Source organism: Alligator mississippiensis, chromosome 4 (assembly GCF_030867095.1).
Source record: "Alligator mississippiensis isolate rAllMis1 chromosome 4, rAllMis1, whole genome shotgun sequence".
NCBI lineage: Eukaryota > Metazoa > Chordata > Crocodylia > Alligatoridae > Alligator > Alligator mississippiensis.
This window is the reverse complement of record NC_081827.1, coordinates 135,917,297-135,943,058: the sequence shown is the minus strand read 5'-3', so window position 1 is coordinate 135,943,058 and position 25,762 is coordinate 135,917,297. Positions and strand designations below refer to the sequence as shown.

The 25,762-nt window shown below is 40.9% G+C and overlaps 1 long non-coding RNA gene across 1 annotated transcript in view; it reads left to right on the top strand.

Annotated features, from left to right (window-relative positions):
- LOC109281903 (uncharacterized) overlaps positions 1–25,205 on the top strand; it is a 47,472-nt gene extending 22,267 nt beyond the window's left edge. The window contains exons 2-4 of the long non-coding RNA XR_002088694.2: positions 7,434–7,613; positions 18,321–18,398; positions 22,019–25,205. This is a non-coding gene — a long non-coding RNA (uncharacterized LOC109281903). The remainder of the gene's footprint in view (positions 1–7,433; positions 7,614–18,320; positions 18,399–22,018) is intronic.
- The last annotated feature ends 557 nt before the right edge of the window (positions 25,206–25,762 follow it).

Below are 25,762 nucleotides of genomic sequence, written 5' to 3'. Positions count from 1 at the left end.
ACAAAAGAGGCCTGGTGTCTTCTTCTAAAATTATCTTTTGAAATGTTTGCTTTTCCACACACACTAAAAGAATCCATAAACCTGGAATGCTTTCAGAAGAACATTTGAGAAATCCCATATATTTTATAATGCTAATGGGTGTCAAATAGAGATAAACTCATAAGGGCATTTAATAGCTCATTCTTTCAATGAGTGGGTATTCCAAGGACATAAATAAGGTTAGAATTTTGTCACTAATATTAGTTAAAAATTGGAACAAATTTCGCTCATTCCTAAATTTCATACAATCCCTGTTGTGCAAGTTGGCGAAAGATCTTTATATGTACAAATATTCTGTATAATAAAAATGTATAACGATTTATATTTGTCATCTTATATTTCATGCTACTACAATAATATTTTATATAATTTAAGCAAAATTCATATGGAACTAACACTACAGAACTGGCTACTGTAAAAAATAATAGATACTTTATCATATATAGTTTTCTAATTATTCCATATCTAATTATCCCAGATTTAATGTTATATTTACTTATTCCATATTGATGTAAGCACCATATAAGAAAATAATGATTTTTTTCAGTTCTTGGGCAAACTGGATATTTGAAATTAGTTCTAAATATTCAACAACAAACTCATCTTACAACTGTTAGGATTAATCAGCCTATCTTAGTGACTACTACTTGCTGGGTGACTCAAGATTTGAATATTCAACTATCATGACCAAAGTGAATATTAATATTTAAATGAACTTCTCATTTGTTTGTTTAGACGTAGAACTACATATGTATGCAGAAGAAATCCACAGCTTCATGCAGTTTTAATTAAATTGTGGAAAAAGCTTAGCCTTTGACAGTAAAATGGAAATCTTAAATATATGGTATGATATATATTGAAAGATGGTATACAATACCTATCAAATACACAACACAACAATTATAAAGCTTTCTATGATCTTAGCCCCTTTTGCATATGGATTTGGCTTCTATATCTTGCCAAAAGCCATAGAAAAATAGTTTCTTCTTGCACTAATTTTCCCTATTGACACTGAAATGCATGGCATTATCTATTCTTTCTATATTAAAAGGTTCCTGAGATATGAATTTGAAAGATGGAAACATACACATACATGAGTTTTATATAGATACATTGCATGCTCCACACACACTCCACTACAGTATTACCCATATTGTACACTTACCCATATTCTTTCTTAATGTACAAATTATTGTCTTTCAAACTCAAATACCCAGGAAGCATGTCTCAGCATTTTGACATACTCTGCTTTGACCCCCTTTTTTACTAAATACAGATTTTAATATTGTCCTTAAGACATATATGTCTGCATTTTGTGCATTTTGCCTAAACAGTAGCAAAAAATTCATCCCCTAACTTTTGCCCTGTTTCCCAAATTCTCCTGTCAAAATGGCATGTATGCTGCACACTGTTTACATTCAGATTTACAAAGGTGCTTTGGAAGAAACTAAGGAAATGAGCAGAAATCCAACAGTTAATGAAAAAACATTACCAGCGAAAACCTTGCAAAAAAAAAAAAAAAAAAGTAAAATGTTCAAGGATAACAGCCTGACAAAAGGGAACACAGAATTTAGTGTCTAAGTATTGCCTGGATACCTGTTTAGGATTTAGGCAAATTTGGGTTACATGGACTATCCCTTGAAAAAAATCAAACCCACAGTCCCCGTACTGTTTTCTCTTAGTAGCACATTCAAGCTGTGACTAACCACCTCATTATGCTTCTACTGGCAGTTTCTGAAGCAAAATTATTGTACAGAACTGTACATGGCATCTAAGACCAAGGGAAAAAGGGGACTATTTTCCCTACACAACAGTAGTCCAATAGCAAACTTTTTATAAAACTTAACGCTTATGCAACAGCCTGCATGATCAATAAGAGAATTTTTACCTACCTGTGTTGGGCAAGAGATGAGAACATGCTTTAGAGCCTGAGTGGAGGCTATAGAAAAGTTAGCTATTCTACAAAGCATCTATAGTCAATCCTGTTAGGTTTGAAGTCAGTGGAAGTTTTATAAAGAAAGAGGAAAATAGACATCATCATCATCCACTATATTGATTTCATGTGGAAAAAATATTTCTTAATATTTATTTATAAAGATTCCTCATTTAAAGAAAATATGGAGATCCCACTAACAATAAAAAAAATCAATGAATGCATCAAAATACAGTATGTACAATTCCTTACATAAAATAAAACATTAAAACAATTAAAAGATGTCCAAAGTAACTGTAGTACTTACTGTAGTAGTCAAATGCTTAATTACAGTCTCAGCTTTTTTCTAATTTTAAGTAAAAGAGCCTATTAAGTGATCTTAAATATTCAAGAGGGATCTTAAATATTTAAGAAACAATAATAATTCCTCTAATCTAGCCTTTGATTTTATCTAAATATAAAGTTACAAAAATCACTTGACTTATTTTATAACTTAATTCACACTTAGCAGCATCTTAATGGTTAAATAGTATGTGACAAAAAAAACCCAACACCCTCTTTTCCAATTTCTGACATTTCCTCCTTACAAAATAATTTCTGCTTTTCGGTCATCATTCACAAATAGCTTTTAAATGTATAAGGAATGTAAACACAGTCAACAACGAACCGTTAAAGATAAGCTTTCTCAGGTAGTGTCCATAGCATGGACACTACAGAACTTGCTAGCCACTATGAACTAGCCACTAGACAAGCGCATGACATTATTCTGCTGCATTCTCTGCTTCGGGTATGACCTGAAGGTCCTGTATATTGAAAGTGAGAATGGAACGCTTAAAAATGTCGTGTTTGAAGTAAGAAAGTGATTATTACTTTCAATTGCTGTATCTAGTCTGAATCTGCTTTACAAGAACTATACTGTATCTCTGCTTTCAGTGGAAAGGTCCCATTGACTTTAAGTGCTATTAGAGCAAGTGATCTACTTGTAAAATAATAGGTACATTTTTGCAAGATATTTTTCAAATGTACTGTTCATCTTTGCATATAGCCATCAAAAGGAAAATAAAGATTATTAAATGTAAAGTCATTCTTTTACTGCATAAAATACCTTCAAAGAGTTTCATAGTTGAGAACCTATTGATTTTTTTTCCTTTTGCAAAATCAGGTTTTTTAATACCAGGACAGAATATGCAGTACAATAGATGGTTAAAATTCTGCATCATTTTATAATAGCCTTAAGAGGAAGCATTGCCTTTTTTCAAAAGAAAAAAAAAAGGCTGAGAGCAGCAATTTGCAGACCTTTTTTTTCCTTGACAGCATTTAGCCACGCCTCAGTTTGGCCCTTCCTCCAACCTCTGCTAACCTAAAAAACAGCGCCAACCTGGCATTGGGCCACTTATTCAAAAGTAAACATTATTCTCCTTCCATTTTTCAGTGTTGTTTATCATCTTCCAACCTTTCTGCCCTTTTTTCTCACTATAGCTTAAATCATTGTCTGTGCTTAGGTATGTTTCACTTTGAAACAGTATCCAGACATCAAAGTCACCACTTTATATCTAACGTGGCAAATTTACAATAATGTACTCTAAGGTTTTTACCATCACACAATGAAACTGAAAACTATTCTGATGGGGGAAAAAAACCCATCAGACACAACTTAAAGTGTTCTAGTACCCAAAAATACAGAATGATTTGTTCTAGCCATTACTACAGTAACAGACTTTTTTGATGCAATGCACAGATGTCTTTCAAAACCTGTAGCTACAATTAGCTAGTCAGTTCCTGCCTGCATATTTTTCTCCTTTTTATTTAACCTCAATAGGAAACCTTAATAAAAAAATCTAAACAATACTGACTATGAACATACAGTCCTGCACCTGGCTCATTGTTTTTCTTTTGCCTTCATCTATTCATTTTATCTTTCTTTTACACCCCCTACCACCTCCCTCCCCACACCCCGTTAAAATGATTCTTGAAAATAAATAAATATAACTCTGTGGCTGTTGTTATTTTTACATAGACACACTGTATTCAATGGGTAGTTTCACATACCAGAAAAAAGGATGCTGTGCTTTTAAACCTATGAGCCATCACCTTAATATTCCCACTGCAGCAGATGCAAACTGGCAAACCCTTCACGACAGTGGAGAATTGCTCCTTCCCATTAAGGTCTTAGGAGCGCAGACTAAACAACGGCCATGTTGTCAGTGCTTCTCTCTACCCTGCTGCCCTGTCTTACCGGGTGAAAACTTGGCAACGAGCCAAGCCTACTGTCGCAAGGCTGGTGTCAGTCAAGGGCAAAGTTTTTTGTTCGGTTTTATTTTTTGTTTACAGATAGATAGATACACATGCACACACAATATATATATATATATATATATATATATATATATATATATATATATATATACACACATACACACACACACACACACACACATATATACACATACATACAATGTATATATATATATATATATACACAAATATATATTATAGTATATAATACACACATATACATATATATATTTAAAGAAAGAGTCATCAAATACATCAACAATGATCAAAAATGTGTGCAGATTATCACACACTGCAGCATACTCAGGTAGCTGGGTTTGGAGATTTCTTTTTCTTTCCCCCTCCTTCTTCCCTAAGCACTGTAATGTACAAATAACATGGAGCAGTTTAGTCAAAACAGTCATGTGCAAGTAGCCTGGCAAACAAAAGCCTTTATTTATTTATTTATTTAGTTTGCGCATAGATAAGGAGGAGCCTTTGTGCACATAAATTTCACACACATCAGAAAGGAGATGCCATGCTGCTTTCTGCAGGCTGACACAGCTTGTCTTGAAACGCCACAGGACAGCCTGGAGGCTCATTAATAATTGCGAATGGCTTCCCATTTCCATATTTAAATTGTGAAGCAGCGTATGATTAATTAAGAAGAAAAAGGCAAAAAAAAAAAAAAGAAGCAGAAGAAGGGGGAAAAGGCCTGTGCTTTCTGTCCAATCTGACTTGCTAGAAAGACTGCCTGCTTTAACTCTTTGTTTGCAACCTGCATGGATGTCAGAAACAGAGTTTGCCAGAATCCTTTACTCTGGTTGGCTTATGGGAAACTCACAATGAATATTAATTATGCTATTTTCATGTAGTTAAGCAACCTTGTGAGTCCTTTTGCAAAGCTTTGAATAGCCACATGCTAATGAAGAGAATGTAATGCAATCCACTCATCATTAGCTTCTATTTGAAAAAAAACCCAACAAATTGCTTACAAATTTTAGCATGATTGTAAATTAATGTACTTTCATGCAGTGGGGTTAAAAGAATATTTACAAAGTTATTCATGCAAAGAGATATTGCAATTAAAATCCAGTAAAATGTGTAATTTAAATTCAGCTGAGTGCTCTAAGACTATGAAAATATTGAATACTGGAATGCCGTGATTAATTTGTACATAGAATTTTAGATTCTTAAGCATAAACTAAGACATGTTACAAATATACTCTGCAAAAGTCAAAATATTGAACAATAATTTACTAAAGAGCTTAAACTTTACATTATTCTGGTTCACCAAAAGCATCTAGTTTCTAGACTTAACTGTAACAGATGTGTTTTGGGGAAATGGCTACATTCTCAGTAACAGCTATTGAAATTTTAAGTAAAATGTTATGCAAAGAAATCCAAGTACTGCTCTGATTCAGCACTTTGTTACTGAGAGAAAAATCCAGGACTCTATAGTCACCTGCTATGCTGGACCTGGGGAGATAAGCAAGTTCAGACGGTTATGAGTTTTTTTCCCCATAGAAACTGATGCAGCACAGGTAGAGGTAAAATGGAAATAAAATTGTGTATTACACCTGGGTACAATTTTTTGATTATCAGCACTATGGGAAAATCAGCATTTAAATCCAAGGCTTTCGGAGCAAAAGCACTTCATGGCAGTGAGAAAGGGTAGTTGTGGCTGAACACAGAACACATCTCTTATGGCTATTCCAGCTCATCAGTGGCCAGATTTAGAATATCTTGTCACGTGACCTGTGTGATTCAGCGTTTTGCAGTCTTAAAGAAAAAGAACAAGTCTTCATTCTCTTTCCTGCCTGTTCTTGTGATGATGTTCCTACTGTGGTTCATTTCCCTGACTATACGCTCATATTTTAACCCTTTTATTCCTTACTTTTTTGGGGTGGTAGGGGGGAAGAGGGAAGGGAGGATGGGATTCCAGATTCTTTTAAATTGCATTCAAATTTGTGGTTATTCATCCAGCTCTATTGCTAAGTATCACTGTACTTGACAGTAATAACTTTTAAATTCCTCCTTGTGCACCAGTGGGAAACAGACAAACCATTATGACTGTGAAGGGACAGAGAGACAAAAATACAAAGAGAATTTCTTTTAACCATTAAAGTCTGCTGAGATCAAGTACTTCTTGTATTAAGATTTGCTACAAAACAGTGTACAGTTCTCAAGGGTGGCTTTTCCTTCTCCAGAAGCAAATACTGCATGATTATTAGGCCAGAATGATATACAAAATTCAAGGCACTGTGTCAGAATGGAGCCAAATGAGATCATCCAATGTGGAGCAATGTTCAATGCCCTAACTCTGGCAGTGCTTATGGGAGGAAAACTGAAGTGGAAAAAAAGTCAGCAATGGCCTACTGAAGGCAATACAAAGCAGAGTTCCACTGATTTCTGTGATGTTTAGACTTGGCCCAATGAGCTTATATAAAATTATTAACACTACAATTTTAAATCAGGTTTTAACCAATGGTTTAAAGCCACCAGCAACAAATGTTTCTCCTTGTTTATCCTACAATTTATAAGTGTGCCAGTTAATACGTGTTTAAAACGTGACCACAAACCAAAGTGAAAGCAAACCCCCAATGAACTGCTGTGGCACTGAATTAAATTTGGAAGTCACATAGAGTTCACACTTATATCCTCCACTGTCAATATGGAGAGCAAGAAAAACAAGTAACATTCCTTATATACCTATTGCCCTGACAATGCCAGTAAAAACTAAGCCAGAAGGTAGTTTACACAGGATACAAGAGACATTTTGTCTGGTTTCTGAAGAAATACCATTACATCGCAAAAGCCATGAGGCTTATAAATCCTGGAACAATTCTGCTAATTTGAACGTTTGTCTCTGCCAACTCAGCACTTTTCTTTCCTCTGCCCATTGCTCGTCAGTGCTGGCATGAGCATGTCCTCCTTTGCAGCTCTTGCCATCCAGAATAATTCCGTTTTTCTTTCAAACTGAATATGAAGGTATATATATTTTTTGTCCATACACCTCTTAATCTTCCTTCTTTGTCTTTATTATTTAAGAGTTCAACTTGAATGAGGTCTGCAGTGTTTTATTTGTTTTAAAATTCTGCAGAAAAGGCACTATGCAGAGTTGTGTTATACTGAAATACTTTCTTTCCATTTCTATTTCTTAAAAATTAATTTCTACTTCTGGCAGGAGAAAGGAATTTGCCCTAAGATACTGTGGTTGTTGGCAAGCAGTGAACCGACCAAGACCAAAATGAGAAAACAGAACAATGTTAGAACATACAATATGGCACTTACCTCTTCCAGAATTTCTGTATGACCTTGGTCAAGCAGCTTAAACACTTTGTGCTCCCTGTCCCGCACTATAAAGGTATGTAATAGTAGTAGCTTATTTACAGCTTTCATCAGAACAATACAATGATGACAGTACTTCACACAGGTGGGGTTAAATTTTGAAAGGGTTATGAGATTCTAGAAACAAACTAACCATAGCATGTATAAAGAACAGGATCATCATAATTCTTAAAAACTACCGTCTCCCTGAATGTGACTGTTAAAGGCAATAACTGGAAATGACTAGGGATCACTATGTCCAGCAAGACTCAGAATCACTACATTCAATATCTAAAGCTCCATTTAAATAAGACATAATGATTTTGGATAGGTTCCTAAATTGCCCTAAATGTGGTCAAATTATGTATTCATTTGACCACATGCTGTGGGAGGCTGAGCTGAAGTATATATGTTCTGATGAAGAGAGTTTCATGGCCCCCAGCACTACTATGTATTAGAGTAGTTCTCCCATTTTCTTTTGAGTGGGGGATCTATAAAGCAGATGGCATGTACCAGATACAACCAGGCATCATTCAGGACTAAGAAAACATCAATTTTACATGTGTGAATGAAAACTCATTATTAGAGAATAGGTTCTGTATATAACTAGTTATGCAGATGATGTCGGTAGACCACTTGAAAAAATATGGATCAAGACTAGCACCATGGAACACACAGCCCCTTCACAGACCATAATCAAGAACAACATCTGGGCAGTAGGAACAGGCTGTCATCAGATGGTGCCAAAGGCAGACACATCAAGGAAGTGCTACCCCACCCACTTTTAACAGATCTGAATTTGGCCCATGGTGCTTCTCTCCTTTATGTGGTCAATTCTCAAGTTGGGATAGATTACTCCAAGGGCCTGCACTGGGGACTGATGTTGTTTAGTATGTTTATTAACATTCTGGACAAGGGAAAGAACAGAGATATAGCAAACTGTGCAAGTGACATTGAAAAGAGATCAATTCTCAAGGTTCAGGACATAAACTATCATTAACTGCCTGGAGTTATGAAAAACTTTCCTTATACACATGTTAATACATGCTTCTCTGCTAGACTGATTTGTTCAGCTTACTCTAAAGCATTTGGTTACTGGCAGAGATAGGATATTGAGCTAAGGAGTCAACTGGTCTGATCTGGCCTGACAATTCTTATGTTTTAATTCAAGGTATTAATATTATATAGCAGTTGCTGCTTGGGGCAGTCTTGTCATGCTTGTTTTGGCTGTATTTTGCATACAGCCATCTGCAGCAAATTGTTAAAATCAGTCTTGAAAACTTTCATCATCTTCATTTATTAGAACTACAATATAAAAAGTAATTTGTTACAGCCAACTGTTCAGTATTTGTCCTTGGTATTTGAAAAATAAATACATAGAAAAGAACAGCATACAGAGACTTTTGAAGGCTGGCAGGCTCAAAGTATAAGCTACTTTTTACGTAGCTACATAAAATTTGTTTGCAAAATCTTAGCATAGCATAAATATATTGCAATCACTATGATGAATGTTGATACAACTATAAGTTTGGGTCAAATGAACAGAAAGCTCATCTTTCTCTCAAGTAATTCACTAAGGGTGTGAACAAGTGTTTGAGGGACCTAGTTTAAGTTTTGACTTAACAGTTTGTTACACATACATTTTAGGTGGCTCAGGGAGCTCTTAACTCTGGGATTGTTCATACATTCACACATGAAAGTAATTTTAAACCTCCCTATCATAAAGTTAATGCCACTCTAGGCTAGGTATAGCTGTGATTTGTGTTATCCAGCTTGAGTTACACTAACTCGTGGGCACTCTACACTACATGTTAATATAACATCCTGCCCCTCCCCCCCTGACCAGCCCAGATCAGGCTTGCTGCCCCCTGAATTGGGCCTGCTGTCCCCGACCACCTCCTCAACTGGCCTGGATCAGGCCACCATCCCCTGCAACACCCCCCTCCCCACCACTCTACATCGGGCACACTGTTCCCCACCAGTCCAGATTGGCCCACTGACCCTCCCCAGCCCCAAAATTGGGCCTGCCACCCCCTGTCCTGCCAGTGTCCCAGATTCTTACTCATGACCTCCCACCATAGCTCTTGGCTCACCTGTGGCTGCCAGTGCTGCCCTAGGAAAACAAGCAGGGAAAAGGAACCTACCCATCTGGCTGCTGCTATTGCTGCTACTCTCTGGGCTGGGCAGGTGGGTTCCCCTTCTCTGTCTGCTTTCCCTGAGACAGCATTGGCAGCCACAAGTAAGCCAGGGGACATGGAAGGGGGGAGTGTGGGGAGTCACGAGGATCAGGTAGGGGGCAGGGGGGAACCCTGGGCATGGGGAGGAGCAGGGGGGAGCCCCAGAGGTGGGGTGGCAAGGCAGGAACCCTGAGAGGCAGGGGGAACCCAGAACAGAAGGGGAGGGGGGCATTCATAGCTTTTATTCCTCAAGGCTTCTGCTCACCTGAACATGTAACTACTCTAAACTTGACTTAACACTAATCAACATTTGAGATGCTTAAAGGGTAATGTGTAACAAAGCCCATACTTTAAGCTACCTAAACTGGGTGCAACATGGGTAGCCTGAGGTAAATAACTTGGGAGAGAGCAGGGGATGGTTGGATCAAGGGGGCTGGCAGGTCTGGGAGGGAAGTTGCCTGGTCAGGTTGGGGTGAGGGGAACAGTGTAGCTGTGTCAAGTGTTTGGGCCTTCCCAGGCCTGGGGCTGTACTATGAATGTGTAACCCATTTTAGATCAGGTTAACCCAAGTCAACAGTAAAGTTAGTTTCTCTCTGAGGTGAACTAACTTTAGATTGGGCACATCATTTTTAGAGCTACCTAAGCCCTGCCTGCATTCCTGGCCATTTAGACGGACCTGGCTGATACCACATCCTCAGAATTGGTCTTTATTGTGCAGTTTTATTACACAGGCCAGGACCGACTCTATTGTATTTTAAAGCAACATCAACCACAGTGACAGTGACTCACAAGCGTAATAACAAACCAACTTGCACAAATGGAAGGAAGATAGTCAGTCAGCAAATAGATGTTAAATTCAAAGTTTCATTTTTTTTAACATAGTGTGTGAAAGGGAGTCAGGTATACAGCCTCCAAATCAGAACTTCCTAGACCTTAAATGAGGGAGGCTGTGAGAGAGGAACAAGGGAAAAACCCCTGGTCATACCCACATTACTCTCCCTTTCAGCATCCATTCTCTGCCACTGTGTATACAGGGTAGTGGGCAAGATGGACATATGGTCTGATCTGGTGAATGGCAATTCTTATGCTCTTATGTTCTGAAGCACAGTTTTAAAATAATGAAAAATATCTCAGCAGTGTTAAGATTGAAAATATCAACCACCACACATTTTACAGGTTTTTTCTCTCTCATTTTTTGTATATGTTTACAAAGAATTTCAGGCTTTTCTGTATTATAGTAATAATGAGCGCATGATAATTGGCTAGTGTTTACAAATAAAAATATTTGTTTTAATTAACCTATTTAGCTACATTTCATGTCTGTGAATTTTGAAGGAGGACAAGGGAGTTCAGCACTTACCTCACTTTGGATTTCAACAGAAGGAAAGCTTTTAAAAGCATAAATTTTTAAACGGGCCAGAATTAATTATAGGTGGGGCTGGTAGGACTGCTTATGGTTCAGGTTCCCAGATACTTCCCATTATAAGACTGTTTTCAGTTGCTAAAAACTTTGCCAGACTTTTAACTGTCTGGGCTGAAATTTTTCTTGCCAGGTGTGTGCCTCAGGCTGAAATTTGTCTGGAAAATTTCAGCCAAAATGATTAAGCCATTTCTGAGAATGAGGCTAGAAAAAAAACCCTATATTGTCTTGCTCGTGTTATAAAATTATGGCAACTTTTTTCTCTGGGAAGCTCTAGTACCCCAGGGCTTGGAGCTGAGCCCTGAAATTTGGCAGAGAGGTGGGCTTCTTGCCATCCCACAGAAAATCTGCTCAGTGTTGACCAAATAATTTACCTTTGAAATACTGTCTATATTCACTCAGTAGAGACTCAATACATTATAAGAGGAGACAAATTACACCCTTACTGAATATGTACTGTTTTAGTATTGACCAGATTATACATGTGTCATCCCCACAGAGGGTGCATCTACACATCCCCACAAAGGGTGCATCTACACATGCAATTAACACATAGCAATAAACTCAGGCACAGTTTGCACTGGAGTTTATTGCTCCGAGGCACAGTATTTACATATGTGCCCAGGTCCACAGCATGTTGAAGTGGGGTAGAGCAGCCCCAGTTGGTAAAAGTCTGGGGTAGGTCAGCCTGGAGATGCTGCAGCTTGCCTCAACATGCTATGGAGAGGCTGACAGGAGCACAAGGGTGCTACAGTGAGGGTCTAGCCAGCAAGCAGCCCCGACACTGCAGCATCCTCATGCCCCAGGCAGCCCTGGTCACCATCTACACATGCTTTTTGGTACATTAAACAACTCTGCCATAGGATAGTACTTGTCCCAGACAGTACTATTATACAACACAGTTAATTAATTTACTGTGCCCTAATAGGGGCGCATGTGTAGACAGTAACACTTTACTGAGGAGCTAATTAGTCAACTTCAGTAAAGCACATATATAGATGCACCTAGAATGACACAGCCTGCTCCAGATCAGGCACTTCCCTTATAAAAACTGATTTCAGGTACTCTGAACTAAACATCAGAGGTAAAAGCAGGGAGCTTGTCTTTCTGTCATCTCAGGGACCATATTATCCCCAGGCAGCATTGAGGATTAAACTGTGTGAATCAAATACATAAAATCCAAATCAGAGAGGAGGAAAAGGAACAGAGTGGGACAAGGGTGTGATGGGTATCAGAAACTGAATAGTCCTGACTGGGCAAAGAGAGAGAAAGAGAGAGAGAGGTGGAGACAAGAAATTGAAACTGGATGAACACAAACTGGGATTGGGAGGAATGGCATACACTGGGTCTAGCTGAGCACAGAGGCTGAGACTAGGTCTAGGGCCTCACAGAGAAGAGGTAAGGGCTTGTTGGGCTAAGAGCCCATGGGGATGAATAGAACAAGGAGTAAGAGTGAAAGATGTGATAAGAAACTAAGGGTGAGCAGAAAGATAGGATGGGTTAAGCAAAGAAAGAAACAAACGGGGAGGGTCTGGAGGAAGGCCAAGACTAAATGAGCAGTCCAAGGGAAAAAGAAGACTTAAATGAGGGGTCAGGAGGCAAGAGAAGGAAAAGAAACAGATTGGATGAGGAGGTAGCAGTAGGGAACTAGGACTGAATGGGAAGGGAGTCTGTGGTTGGGAGTTGGAAAGGAGCAAGACTGGGAGATGAATAAAATGGGACTTGGAGGGCAGGTCTGGAGGAAAAGACTAAGACTGGCTGGGTAAGGAGACTGAGTAAACACAGAAAAAGAGACTGAAGCAAAGAGCCAGGGGTGGGGAAGAGGCAAGACTGGTATATAGAGAAGTTGAAAGAAACAACCAGAAAGAGTACATTTCCTTCTTGACCCTAGAAAAGAACCAAAGTTTCCTGAGCTCATTTTCCCTCTGCCATCTGAAAATTACCTGAGGAAAATATTGATTTTTTTTCCTTTATAACTAGTGCACCTAGAGGGTATCTCATTATTGCCATCTTTCAACTCAAATGACAAGAGGTCCATACAGTAGAGCTAAATGTTCCGAGCTCAACCCACTATATGATGCCACAAAAGCATATTTCCTGGTTCATTGTGTTTTTCCAAAGGCCCCCCACCCTAGGAAATGACACACAAAAATCTTAAAACAGAATTAGGAATGCAAAAATCAAGCACTCAAAATTAGGCAAGGTCAGAATTAATGTTGCTTCTGCAACATTCTTGTCCATATACATCATAATACAGTCCTTAATTATATGCCAGCATACTATTTTTAATATGGGCTCCAGCTTTATTCAGATGCGTAATAGTCCATTAAAAAGCAGCTGCTCCATAGTTTGTGTTTTCCACATTGTTCAACTGTGTAGCCCCCCTAAGTTATTTACTACACACTATTCAAACCCTGCTAAAGACAGAATTGTTAATTTCCTCATAAGCATTTCTAGGGCACTTGTCACTATCGTATTCAAGTGTCTCATAACAATTAATTAATTTATCTTCACAAAACTGCTTTAAGCTGAGAGATTGGTATTATCCTCACTTTCAGATATAAAACTGAGACATAGAGACATTAAGACAGAAATTACCCATTCATTTTGGGTGCCCAATTTGAGATACTAAGGCCCTAATTTTTTTTTTTTTTTAATACAGGTTGGCATTATATAGCACTTTATGGGTGTGTCCAGATGAGCATGCACATGCCTCTTGCAGCGTCTCAAAGCCCTTTGAGACGCTGCAAGAGGCACATGTGGGAACAAAAAAACCCCTCCCCACGCTGCAAATTTGAAATGCAAGGGCAAAATTAGACCCCTTGATATCCAGGGGTCAAAAAAGATGCTGGGGGGGAAAAAAGCAACCAGAGGCTCTGGTCCTCCACAGAGATGCTCTGGTAGGCAGCTGGAGCATCTCTGTGGTTGGCCCTTGCCCTGGTGCTGAAGCATGCTGTCTGCCCACGCAGGGCAGGCAGTATGCCAGCTGCAGGGAGCTGGACCCGGGCTCCAGTGCTGGGGGGGCTAGAGGAAGGGGTAGGGGACCATGAGAGGACTTCCGCCAGCCTCAGCCCCCACTTGCTTCTGAGCCCCTTCCCCAATCGCTGCCCCTCCCAGCCCCAGCATCCTGACAATTAAAAAAAAAGAAAAGAAGCCCTGCACTCACTGGCAGTAGCAGCTGCCATCTGGGCCACTGGAGCCTCCTGGCAGAGTCCCCCTGCATGGCATGGGGCAGCCGCCTGGCACCCACACTGCCACTGCCCCATCGTGCGGGTGCTGGGAGACGGGCTGGGTGGAGCAGCCATCAGGGATTTAGGGATGCAAGCAGGGGGTGGGGATGGGCAGGGAAGCTGGCGGGGTATGGAGCTGGGCGGGGCAGCAATCTGGGGAACTGGGGGAGCAAGAAGGGGTGGGGCATATGGGCCCTGCAGGAGGGGGGGGTGGTAGCCCCTGCAGGGGCCATGTGGCCCCTGGTGGGGGGACTGTAGTCTCTGTGGGGGGCTGTGGCCCTGTCAGGGGGGGACATTCCATGAGCTGTGCAGGGGGGCTGTGCCCTGTGGGAGCAGGGGACCCACCCCTCCTGAGCAGCCCCCCCCATATTCCCCCCACAATCCACTCATACCTATCCACACACCCCATTGCTCCCCACATCCCTCCACAGCCACCCACATTCTCACTCCCCTTCTCTAAACCCCACATTCCCCCTCCCCAGCCCACACTCTGCATGCCCAGCTGCCAGACAGGATGAGACCTGTTGGCAGGAGCTGTGGCTGCAGAGGCAGCTATCCCCACATCCTGGTTAGTGACGGGGTCAGGGGGAGCTCTAACTGTGCTATGGTAAGAAAAACAAAGGCAAACAGCAGAACATATAGGTATTTAGAATCCATTTTACTATGAGGATAGAGACACTGGTAGGCTTCCAAATTGCTTTAACACTGTAGATATATCAATAGAACATTGCCCAACTGATTGCTGTCTCTCATGCTCTTTCTATATATATATAGTGGTCTTTTGTTTTAATTGTGGAGGAACATGGATTTCGGGGTATTTTACAGAGTGATTTTGGGTTTTTTTTAATCAGGGACTTTTCGGTTTTCAAATAGGGAACACCAGAATTCCTGCTAGGGAGGCACATGGCAGGACCCAGGCAGAGGAGCCTGCTCAGAGCTGGCACGTTGGACCCAGCTGGAGGTGGCTGACCTCCTGGCCAGTTGGGGCCAGGAGGACGTGCTTTGTCAATTCATAGCAGGCTACCACACCCGGAACATCTTCCAGGCGATAACTGCCCAGATGGACGGGCAGGGGCACACATGGCAGCAGTGCTGCACAAAGACCAACTTTTCAGTCACAGCCCACTGGCAGGTCACAGCCAGGCAGCAGCCCCCACTGCCAGACTGCTGCAGTGGGTAAAGGGTGCAGGGAACTCTCAGGGCTGCTTCATCAGTCCAGCTGGCACAAGGGATAGTGTCCCCAGGTACCAATTGGCCAGGCCCCAAAAGCTCCTGAGAGCTCCTGAGCTACTTGCCAGGGCAGCTTTTTGTATTGATGGGCCATGACAGGTGCTGGCCCCAAACTCTAGCTTCCCCTGGCTGTAGATCCAGGAAGAGCCAGGCAGGTTTATTTTGCCCCAAGTGGCACAACTTGCACCACACAAAAGTGCATGTCCTGGCATGTGCGCTGAGGCAAAGCCTTGGTTCAAATTTGCACCGCTTCTATTTGAGGTCTACTGCAAGTGCACGTGCCTGCACATGTGGATGCGCCTTATGTGTGCAGGTAGCATTTTGTGTGTTCAGGTATAGTTTCTCTTTGACTTCATTTGAATTGTGTTCTCAACGCCTCTGCATCAGGCCCTCATGGACAAACTGAGAAATTTGGGAATACAAAATTACTCATAGGATGCATCCAGATGAGTGTGCACATGTAGGGGTGTGCATTTCCCACTGCACAAATAGCAGCAGCACATATTTGTGCCACTGCTTTTCCAGTGTGCAGCAAATTGACCCAGTTGGGGTAGGGAAGGCTGGGGCCATCAACTGTGCTGACCCCAGCAGGCTTACCTGCTGTCCTGGGAGCCTCCTGAGGCAGCATTGATGTCGATCTGGCTGTATGGAGTCTGGCTGGCAGCCAGAGCATGCTTCTGGCCAGCCAGGCTCTGTTTCTGGTGGTGCATGCTGCTGTCATGTGCACCATACCACTTTTTTTAGCACAGCTTGTTTTTTGAAACTGGGATCTCCTGGTGTCAAATTTTGGTGCCATGCTGCAAATTAGCCTCAAACAGCTTTGAGGTGCCACAAACAGTATGTGCATGGTCATCTGTATGCACCCATAAAGACCACAAGGGACATGTCCAGACAAGCATACACATGGAGGGCCATGCATTTATCCGTGGCACAAATAGCATCAGCACATAGTTGTGTTGCTGCTTTTTGTCTCAGGGCATGCCCCTGCACGCATGCTCTGGTGCACCACAAACTGACATGGGTTGGGTAGGGGAGGCTGGGGCCAGCATGTGTGTTGGCCCCAGAAGCCTTACCTGGGGTCCTGGGAACCTCCAGGGGCAGTAGTGGTGCCGACCCAGCTGCTCAAAGCCTGGCCTGCAGCCAGAGTGTAGCTCCGGCCAACCAGGCTCTGTTTCTGGCAGTGCATACTGCTGCTGTGTGTGCTATGCTGCTTTTTTTAGCAGCAGGGTTTTTTTTTTTGACACCAGGATCTCCCAGTGTCAAATTTTGGGGCTGCGCTACAAGTTAGCAGCGCAACAAACAGGTGCACGTATATACTCCCCTGGATGTGCACAAGAGATCCAAATATTTTTGACACTGTGGATTCTTATTTGAAATCTCTGAGCGTATCTTGTGTATCATGTGCAAGTGTTAGGTGTGCAAACACTGCACAGCACCCTGTGGCACCTTAAAAGGATCTCATGACATCCCAGGGTGCCATAGCACCCTTGTTTGAGAATCATGGGCCTAAGCTTCTATAGGAACTCTTTGACATGCAGAAATAGAATCTGGGGCAGCAGTCAAATGCCTTTCCTTCTCTTCCTTCCTCATTCATTACACATCTTCAGACATGTGAGCTTCCCTCACTCCATGGCTAGATTCATCCCCAGAGCAGATCCATCCTTCACACTGAATGTGGCAGGATTTCTTTGTTAAAAATACCACATGGCCATATACCTAAAAAACTGTCAAAATGAACATGCACACAAGTCTGAATCCTGGCATTTCCTAATCTTTGCCACAGGAGTAAAGGCAGGGACTTAGGGAATGTTCTGCCTTTGGGAGAAGTGGGAAAGGAGAAAGACTTCTTTTCTTTGAAAATCAAAGCCTGACTTATTGTAAGAATCTTTTTATATACCAGTTACTGTAAAATCTGCTTGGCCATTTCTTTAGAAGAGCAGGGGAGTAGGAATGTACTTTGGCTGCTTTTTGTATGGGTGAAGAGTGAGGGGAGAAGGAATTTGTATGGAGGATCTCTTGCGCTCTGACTTACTTGATGCTCTTGCAACTTTTCTTATGGGATGGGCCTCCTGGCACTTCAGAGGTTTCATCAACAGTCTCCTATAACATCTACATGATGGCCCAGAGGCACCAAAGGTATGTCTCTTGACGGACAGTAATGATCAGAACTGTACTAGTGCAAAGTATTAAGTACAGGGTTGCATAGGAGTAGGTGTGAGCAGACCTCCCTCAGGAATTACATAGTGAGCCAGTGATTCCAGGAAAAACTGACCAGTTGTGTAAAGAGAAACATACATTATGAAAGAGTGCAGATAGTTCTAGGTGATCTCTCGAGGATAGTACAATTTCAAACAACCCTTTACTGCAGGGTTTATGCTACATCTGCAGTCAAATCCAAAACTGGCATGCTCTCCATAGGGAAGGAGAACCCCCTTACTTAAAAGAATTCTTTCCTTTCTCTAAAATCCTTTAGTTATGATCTGGGAACTTTCTGGGAAATCAAAAGTTGAATGATAAGCCTGAAATAAATAAGCATTTAATAAAGTTATATAGTTCTGGTATGCAGTACCATCAGTCCTCATGACTTGCAGAATTTTTCCTGAAAAGGCATGTCCTGAAGTCATGTGAATATATAAAAGTTTCAGTCCACTTTCTCATCCCCCTCCTTTTTTTTTTGGAACAATTAGATTCCAGTCTTCATGGTTATAAAGAAAATCCTGACTATACCACCTGATTGAATCCAAATGTATCGAAAAGCAAAAAAGGTAGTTAAAAAGAATTTTTTTAACATCAAGATTTTGAAGGCAATAGTATGATTTTGAAGAGTCTGGCCCATGGTTTTTCTGTTCTTGGAAATGATGATGCTGGTTATGCCATATCTCAGGGAGACATGCAAGGGGCTGTCAAGCCTTCTATCTCTGTATGCCCAGGCTGACTGGTGAAGACCAGAAGTTGCTTCATATGGTGACCTGAGATAAAATAAATCAGAGGATCTCAATCCAGATATTATTGGGCATATTCCCCCATCACAACATGACCACCACAGATGTCTTCTATGCTAAATTGCTATTCACCTTATAGACAAACACACTAGACAGTAAAGATCGAAAGACGGGAGAATGTGGTACACTTTTATCCTTTAAGAGATGGTATTTCATGACTGAGTGGCAGGGTTCCATGTTGAGGACCTTTGGTGTCCAGATTTTGGGAGAAGTCTGGGTAGGCCAGGCTCAGGAGGTCACTTGGGCTCAGTACAGACAGTCAAAAAGCCCAAGGTTGAATTGATTCAATCTGTACAGGTTAGTTTAACGTGGAAAATTGAACCAATAAGCAAATGAACAAACATTCACACTTGATTTTGGAAATGAAGCCACATGTCTGCAGAGAGCTTGGGCCAAAGCTAGCCCTGCCACTCTGAGTGGGGGTGGCGGGGAGGTGCAAAGTATTCTGAGATGTTGGGGGAGTGTGAGTTAACTTGAATCTGGAGGGGATCTGGGACAGAAGTTCAATAAGCTGATTAAACCTAAATCAGTTATGTCTGATATACTACTTTCGGGTTTATCTTAAACTAGTTTTGGCCATTTTGAAAGCGGTTTATGTGCATTGCACTTCTGGGCTAGGAGCAGACATTACACATAAACCAGTTTAAGTGATCAGAAACTGGTTTAAACCTGTAACAGAACAGATGTTCAGTGCACATAAACCGGTTTAAAAATGGCTGAAACCAGTTTGAGATAAACCTGGTTGAATGTAGTATCAGACTTAACTGATTTGGGTCAAACTGGTTTATGCAATGTCTGTCCCGGACCCCTCGCTGGTTTAAGATAAACCAGACTCCCCCAGCATGCCAGCATGCTCTCTGGGCTGGGCAGGGCTCTCTGCTCCACAGCAGAGCTGTCCCCTCCCCTCTGCTCTCTGGCCAGAGCTCTGGCAGAGACTGCAGCTTCTCCCCCACCCCCCCACTCCTTGCTAAGCAGGAATTCCTCCTTCCCTCTGCCTTGCAAAGAGTATTAGCTATCAGACGACATGCTGGCTATGGTCTGTGCCAAGTCAACAGATAGAATCAACGGGCAGAATCAATGGGTAGTTGGTAATGTCCCTCTGTTGTTTTCTTAATGAGGTGATAAACACTGAGTTAGGGGTGATGAACACTGTTATCAATTTGCTGCTGGACTAATCAGAGCATCCTGCTGGGACCTGGCCATGCCCCCTCAGCTCAGTACTGTTTAAGGGAAGGGAGGGCTGCTCTAGCACGCCCCGGCTTTAGCCTGAGCCACTGCAAGAGTGTGCCTGAATTTCCTCAGTGCAGAGAAAATGTCTGTCCAGTTACAAACCAGTTCAGCATAGCCAGGTTAGAGTAACTTGTAAATATTGAATCAATTCAGGCTCAGGCTTTTTGAACGTCTGTCCCTAACTCTGTTGTGTTACAGATTTGAACTGGTTTCTGATCACTTATACCGGTTTATGTGTAATTTCTGTCCCTAGCCCTGATGATAGTACTGGATATGGTCTAACTGCAAATTTAGCTCTTCCCACTCAGCAGTGTGGAAGCACTCCTAATTCAGCCTTGAAAGAGTATTCCTACATTCTGATCTTGAACTGAGAATGAATGTCAGCCTCCCATGCTTCTTACATGGCACTGTAAAAGCTTAAGTGCTTAGGCTTTCAGTGAGAAAGTTAACTTTATAGTGGGGAACCCACTGCAAAGTTCCTTTGTTTTTTATGCATTTTTATTGGGGAGGAGTGTTATGGATAGAAGTGAAATGCTTAGATGTAGCAGGTGCACCAATACATCGGTCCGATATCAGATTGGCACCAATATAAAGAAAATTGACTGTATCATAAATTGGCTTTTTTTGCTTGATGTGGCTGATAAATGCTCCGTGTGTGCATGCAGCCACAGCATGCATGGGGCCAGGAGTGCAGCCCGGCAGCTTGGAGAGCTGCGTCCAGCTGCGTCCAGTCTGTTGTGGTGGAAGGGGAGGGGAGAGGGAAGGGGCATGGGGGCATGCCCTGCCTCGAGCATATCTGGGGGCACACGCACCCCCCATGCCCTCCTGGGGTGCACACCCCCCAACACCCCCCCAGACAACTTTGGCTCCATCCTGCACCCCTCCCCACCCGGGTAACACCTGCCCCAGTCCCTACTCTATCCCCAGCCCCACTTCTTCCTCCCCATGAGGAACTTCCTCCCCATTAGGAACTTGATTTGCTCCCCCATGCCTCTTCCCTTCCCCACCCCTTCCTCCACAACAGACTTACCAGCCAGACATTGTTCTTCAAACTGCCGGGCTGAATATCAGAAATTGGATCGGTATTGGCCAATATGCCTCCTTAAAAAAAATCGGCTGTTGGTATTGGCCCCAAAAATCTCTAGTAGTGCACCCCTTATTATTTCAGTTGCAACTTGTTATATTTGTTTTACATATTCTTGTTTTCTGAAAATGTCAAGTGTTTACAAAATTCCCCATAGCGTCTGATGATCGGCATTTTAAACAAATCTAAGTGAACATATATGCCAAGGTATTATTTATACAGTCACCTTTGAGAGTTTCAAATTATGATATTTTAACCTAGCCATGGAAGCAAAGTTGCCAATGAGATAGATCCAAAATGTGAAGGCAAGAAAAACCAAAAATTAAAGTTAAATGGTTAATTAAAACTAGGAAAAGAACAGTAAAATAGATGACCTTGTAAAGGCAGTCTGCTTAAAGGCATCTGAATTCTAGCATGAAGATCTCCAGAATCCCAGGAGTTTAACAACATTGGAGGAGGAAGACGTTAAATCAGAATATAATACTGTACACTGTTTAATTAAACTGATGTGTGAAGAGCTGTTTGGAGAACGGAGATGTGTCATAATTGTAAATTAGTCATTACTTTTCTCATTGTAGTCACAAATGCTCATCATAGGGCCAGTATACTGCCCTCAAAGTGTAATAGCCCCAGCTTAACTTGAAGCGCTAAACTCCATTTCTAGGTTTTTAAATAGAAGTGCTCCAATTTTCAGATCTGCTGTGCTCATTAACTTAAATGTCACTGGGGAGGGAGCAGCATCTTTGAAAAAAATCAAGGTAATTTTTATGTAGGAGTTTAAAATAGGTTTCATGTATCTAACTGGAAGCAGCTACATTTGCAAATCTTGATCTTTGTCTCAACTGCACAGCACTGGCTCTTCAGCATGGGGTGTCCATGGCACAACCCCAGACCCAGAAATGAACCTTATTAAATGTACATTTACATAATCCTAAAACCATGGCTACTGGAGAACAGTAGCACAGGTGCTTTACTTTGAGTACATAAACTCCAGAAGGGAGTTTTGAAGGAGTTGTACAAATGTTGAACAAACAACTGAAATTCTTCCCTTTCTTTCTGCTTTTATCAGGCTACTATAAAATCTCCAAGGAAATTTACTCATGAAAAACAAAGTTTTGGTGTTTTGACACTCATGAGCCAAAACAGCCAACCTCTAAAGATGAAAGATACTAAACTGAAGTGCTGGCTATTTGGTAATTCTGAAAAGTTTCCAATAAACAAAGTAGCTTTTTTAAAAGCATCATGTGAAAGTGGTTATTTTACTTTGCTACTGGAGCTTACCATGTTTCTGATGCAATATTCATTTTTGCAAGCCTGCTCTCTTGGAAAGGGTATAGTGGCTCATCAGTCTGCACCATTAATTAAACAATAATTAATCTGATGATTGAACCAACCAAGAAAAGCAAGAAAACTCAGTTAAACTTGATGTTGTATGTTCAGTAGACATAGTATGTTGGGGGGATGGAAAATATAAATGAATAAAAATGGTAGAGGAGTGGGAGAGGGGAAATGGGTATTTCAGCTTGCTCATTGTTCCCAGTCAGCACTGAGAGCTCAGTTGAAATGGTATGTACACCCTGAGAACAATTCGCATCTGAACAATGCATGATGATCTCAAGGATACTATTCTTGACTAGGAAGATAGGTCAGCCCAAAGTAATACCTTTAGTGGTAATGGAGGACAAAGGGAGATCACATTATCCTGAAAGACCTCTGCTCTATTAAAAAGGAAACAAAAAATGTTAAAAGTTGTGGTTGAGCATCAACTTTAACTTTGTAATTTCCTTGCTTTTGTTGCTTTTTGTCACAACTATAATATTATTCAAACATAGCTTTTTGTTTATGAATTTACCTTTAACACAGAACTGTTTGACAAGCACTGTTTATGCAGTTTGTCAGATGCCATTACTTTCTTACACATAACTATGCATGGTGACACTACAAAGCTCTCTTTCAAGCTTGTTTTAGTTCAGCAAGGTTAGGTTTTTACTGAATTACTTTAAAATAAAATAAATAATGAAAAAGGGAGAAGGTAATAAGATCAGTGTTAATTCAATCACATTTCTAAGGTTATTTTGACCTTTAAACAAGTGGTCAAACACATTTTGCCTGCTTATTTTTATACAGATATATCTGTCAGGAACTCATGGGCAAGCTTGTACTGGGACCCCTGATATCCCGTGTGTTGTAAAATAAATCTGTACTGGTCTACTCCCAATCTAAATATACTTTTGAATAAAGCTCTCACTTGCAGGTATAAATCTCACAAATCAAATTCTGCTCCAAGAACTGTAATTTAGTGAATTTATATTCTCAAATTAACAGGTGATGAAAAACAATACATTAAAGATTTCTTGAACTCTACTATAATACACTTCTGTTGGATCTAATTTGTACTGAATGATTCATGTCCTAGTGGTTTTTCTAGTTTTACTTTCATATTTCTCCCATTACTACTTTAGATAAATTTTTAAATCTAGAATTTCCTACTTTACCAAGTCTAGTTACTATGCTGCATGAAGAAACCTCATTAAGTGAAGATTAGCGAGCATTATAAGGCTTTCACAGCATACTTGGAGACAACATAGTGACCAAAGAGCTATGCTACCTAGGAAGGTATTACTTAAGTTAGGTTTTAAAATACAAAGCCACCTCTTAAGAATAACCCTATTTATGACAAACCCTGCTTTCAACAGCAGGATTTGATTTCTTTCATTATTATGATGCAGAAATTGACTAACCCTTTTTTGGTGAATTTCTTATTCAGTCCAATGGGGTTCATTATAATGAACTTGTACTGTGCTAAGATTTAACACTGCAAATATGAGGGATTTATGCTCCCAAAATGCCAACATAATAAAAGCTAATTTCAATGTAACTTTATATAATGGAGTGCATCCCTCTTTGTTCCCCAGTATAAAGCAATGTAGTATTCTGCTGAACACAATTCAGCCTTATTCCACATTACAGATAAGAAATTGTACGTTCTCTTTCTACGAAGTAGCCAACCGGCGGTCAGTCTGGTCAGCAACTTTTTTAAAAGTTTGCAATACAATTTAAAAATTCCTTTTTTCTTTTTTGCATGTTTTCATTACCTCTACTTCCAGGAATACAAAAGCTAACTTTTCACAAGCAGATGCCTCAGTCTAGTTCATTTACTTCATAAGGTCCTTCTTGTCTAATTAAACTATTCCTTTTTTGTAAAGTAAAAGAAACAATAAGATTTTTTTTTGCTGTATCTGTGATTTTTTTCATAAAAAGATATGGTTGTTTATCACACTTTGATCCTTTATAGGGGAAAAAGGGAAACTTTATTTCCCTTTTCCCCTATAAAGGATTATATTATAAAGGACACGTGGATTTTTTCTTGAGTTATGCTACAGAAATAGCAAAGCATATAACTAAAATTGCCATGGAACTATTGGTTCCTGATATACTGAACAGCAAAGGAAATAGTCGCAGGAACTATGTAAACTGCTTTCCACCCCAACTTAACAGTCTGCTTTCTGCCAATATTTCAAGCATACTTTGCTGACTAAGCATATTTTATACATTATTGCAGGGTGCAATTTTTTTTTTCATCTGTTCTGCTCGTTAAGAGTACTTGATTACAAAAAGATGCAAAGTAATACATGGTAAAAAGGAAGATCTACTAAAATTTAAATTCAGAAATTTCTCAGGAAACATCTTCCCCTCCTGTTCCTAGAAAAGTATATGAAAATCTCATGTAACTGTGTTTATTTCTCTATGGCTTTCATTGGTATTCCTATAACTTTTTTATGTTACAAACTTTAACGAGGTTCTTACTTGAACCTTCCCAAGCATTAACTGCTTTTAGTTTACAGTGGAGTTTAGGATGTTTGCTTTGTTCTGTAGAATCCTAAATGACTGGCACCTGCCTATTTAAAAGAAAAAAAGAATCACATCTTTTCCCTCTGCATTGCCACTGAAGTTGCAGCCAGTGAGGATGTTCCAGGTCAAGTCCCCTTGGTACAGAGATGGCTGAGGACTCTTTGGCTGTGGAACTTGCTCCAACACTTGGTCAGAAAGATGGAACCTGCTGACACAGGGCTTGCTCCTCCGGATTGCTGAGATTATGGATATGATGGGGCATGCAAAATGGATTTCTTATCCTTGGACCATGGGTGAAATTCAGCCCCTACTCCAGTCTGTGTCAACACTTCCATTACCTTCAATGGGGTTAAGATTTCACCTGACTATATGAAAAGGGCAAAGGCAGTAGCGAATAAATGACATCCTAGTATCAGGGATGCATAAGTATGAGACAAATTACAAAGCTTGATTTCTGTTTTCTACTTTTTCAGCACTCTGGCCCAAGTTTTCAGTAGATACAAATGGCAGATATTTAGATGGGTAACACTGGGCACTTCTTCATGAAATGCTTTACTGCACAGTAGAGCAAATTACTGCTCACTAAGCATCAACATCTACACATGCAGATACTTACTGAGCAATAAACTGATCTATTCAGGAGTAAATCTGCTACCTGCAAATACAAGCAGCAAATTAACTCCCAAGTAGTTACTGCACAGTAGCACACATTTAGAAGCTGACCAGGAGCAAATTTGCCCCCAATCAGCTCCACCACTAGAGGGCCACCTGGAGGCTAGTCCCAGGGCCCCAGGGCTGAGGCAGCTCTTTCCCTGCCCCAGCCTTGGCTCTTAAAAGCCTGTGGGGACGCTGGGTCCCTAGGACATCTGCAGCCAGCCTCTGGCCAGTGTCCCTGCAAAGGCCTTAGGCCAGCTGTAGCAGCCTGCCTGCACCCCAGCACCACTCCCTGGCACTGCCTCAC